The following is a 3,151-nucleotide window of genomic DNA, read 5'->3' as shown; positions in this document are numbered from 1 at the left end:
AGCTTGCAGCCGCCGGGCCTCGCCAGTCTCTCTATGCCCCCCCCCCCGGCTCCGAGCAGCCTCAGCAGTCTCTACCCCCTTTCGCCTCCGAAGTGAGGCCTGCTCTCCCCTCCCCCCCGCACTGAAGCAAAGCCGTTCCAAGAGTGTTCCTGGCGCATGCGCAGGGAACGCTCTTTTAGTTTTGGGGGGATTTTAATATCCCCCGATATTTTTTTAAAGTTTTCAGATTTTTGTGCACACCTGGAGACTGCCCCAAGTGTGCACAAAAGTCTTTCTCCCCCCCCCAGGTGCCCCCGATGCGCGAATTTAGGTATCCGCACGCACGGGGGCGACTTGGCTATTAGATATATAGATATGGAGCAGAGGTCCATCAGTGGCTATTAGCCACAAGGTATAGATAGGGACTCTGGGGCAAGTGATGCTCTGTCATCTTGGTGCTTGGGGGGGGGTCAACAGTGGGAGGGCTTCTAATGTCCTGACCCCACTGGTGGACCTCCTGATGGCCCCTGGTATTTCTGGCCACTGTGTGATACAGAGTGTTGGACTGGATGGGCCTTTGGCCTGATCCAACATTGGCATCTCTTATGTTCTTATCATTCAATGTGCATAGTTTAAGTTTATAAACAAGTAGATGACACGGATGACGTTGTCTTGAGTTCAGACTGTGAAAAGTATGGGGCTCACACATATTTGCTCTGCCCAGTACCATAAATTAATACAACTGGAATAGGATAGAATCACAATTTTAGGCCACTGGGTGTATTCTATAGCAATGAGTAGGGTGCCAGCTCTGAACTGGGAAAAAGCTGGAGATTTTGGGGGTGGGGTCTGGAGAGGGCGGGATTTGGGGAGGGCAGGGAAGGACCTCAGCAAGGTATAAACCCATAGACTCCATCCTCCAAAGCATCCTCCAAAGCAGACATTTTGTCCAGGGGAGATCAGTTGCAACAGCAGGATATCTCCAGGTGCCACCTGGAGGTTGGCGACTCTAACCATTAGTAGAATATCACAAAGCAGTTCATGATCCTTGATAGTGTTTGCCATCTCCTATTTCAGGGCTACGGATTTAAAGGGACACATATATTTACTGCACCCTCCAAATTGACCAATAAACGCAGCCTTGACGTGAAAGTTTAAGGTTTTATCTAGTGGAAAGAGACTTACTAATTATTCCCAAATGCCACTTGATATTAAAAGCGGGAGAAGCTAAACAACAACAACAAAAACTACCCGAGAGGGCTAAGGGAGGAAGGAAAGGAAGGAAGGAAGAAATCGATAGGTGTGAAGAAAGAACAGAGGATCCCAGTGCCTTCACAAAGTATCTTTTAAGCATGCCTAATGACATGATGAAGGCTACAAATAGGATCTGTTCACAGACCCTGATTTCCCCAAGGTCTTATTGGATTTCTTCTTCCCAGAGTCCAGCTTTGTGCAGAAAAAAGATCTTAATCTTCCTGTTGACGGTGCTCTTTTTTGGGGGGGGCGGGGAATGGCAATGTATGTCTTCAGAATGGAATTACTTGAAGTTAGTGTCTAGAGACATGCAGCCTAAGCCTACAGAGGTTTGTTGTTGTTTTTTAAATATAAATTTTATTTTATTAAGAAGAGTAAAACAACATAACGCCTACAGAGGTTTATGCAGAGGTCAGTCCTACTGAACTCAAGGCTTCCTCTAAGTAAGTTTGCATAGGACTGCAGAGTCAGACATTATTAAATGTTAAAGATCAGAGTGCTGCAGCCAAGTTATTGCTGCTCAAAATACGATTTTGGGGGGTAAGTCAGTCTAGTTCTGTGACAGAAGCTTCCTTATTAGCCCTGTAGGCTACTTGAGAGCCAGTTTGGTGTAGTGGTTAGGAGCGTAGACTCTAATCTGGGAGAACCGGGTTTGAGGCACCACTCCTCCACATGCAGCTGCTGGTGTGACCTTGGGTCAGTTACAAGTTATTTCAGAGCTGTTCTCTCCAGAGCAGTTCTCAAAAGAGCTCTCTCAGCCCCACCTACCTCACAGCAGCTTACAATCTCCTTTCCCTTCCCTTCCCCATGACAGATTGTAAACTGCTCTGAGACACCTTTGGGTAGTAAAGGATATTTATTTATTTATTTCATTATATTTATACCCCGCCCTCCCCGCAAGCGGGCTCAGGGTGGCTTACAACAAGGCACAAAGTGCATACAGTATAAAAAGATAAAACAGTTTAAATTCAGTACAATCAGGATGCAAGAATAGAAAGATCCAAAACATCTTGCATACCAGAAGGGGGAGGGCCAGGGCCGTAGATAGAAGTTACTTAGCCCTCCGGCGGTGTCGCTCTATAGTGGAGCGGTGGTGGTAGTGGCAGTGGCGGCTCCTACTCAAAAACCTGGCGGAAAAGCTCCGTCTTACAGGCCCTGTGGAACTGCAAAAGGTCCCGCAGGGCCCTGATCTCCTCTGGGAGCTCATTCCACCAGATAGGAGCCGCCACTGAAAAGGACCTGGCCCTCATTGCAGCAAGCCTGGCCTCCTTAGGGCCCGGGGTCACCAGCCGGTATGCTATAGGCAGCTGAATCCGGTATGCTATAGGCAACCAGTGCAGCGCTTTCAGCACAGGTCGGGTGTGCTCCCAGCAAGGGGCGCCCACCAACAACCTGGCCGCAGCATTCTGCACCAGCTGCAGCTTCCGGATTTGCGACAAAGGCAGCCCCATGTAGAGAACATTCCTGTTACAGTAGTCTAGCCTCGAGGTGACCGTTGCATGAATCACTGTAGCCAGGTCGTTGCGGTCGAGGAAAGGAACCAACTGCCGTGCCAGCTGAGGATGGTAGAAGGCCGAACTGGCAGTGGCTGCCACCTGGGCCTCCATCATTAAGGTGGGGTCCAGGAGCACTCCCAGACTCCTAACCTCCGAAGCTGGCACCAGAGGTGCCCCGTCGAAGGTCGGAAGCGGGAGCCCCAACCCCGATCCGGTCCGACTCAAGCACAGGACCTCCATCTTCGCCGGGTTTAATTTCAGCCTGCTCAGCCTGAGCCACCCAGCCATGGCTTGTAAAGCCCGGTGCAGATCTTCTGGGTTGGAGTCCAACTGGCCACCCAACATCAAATAGTGCTGGGTGTCATCTGCATATTGATGACACCCCAGCCCAAACCTCCAGGCAATCTGGGCGAGGGGGCGCA

This window comes from Gekko japonicus, unplaced genomic scaffold (assembly GCF_001447785.1).
Source record: "Gekko japonicus isolate JY-2015 unplaced genomic scaffold, Gekko_japonicus_V1.1 scaffold2411, whole genome shotgun sequence".
Lineage (NCBI taxonomy): Eukaryota > Metazoa > Chordata > Lepidosauria > Squamata > Gekkonidae > Gekko > Gekko japonicus.
This window is presented reverse-complemented; position numbering follows the sequence as displayed.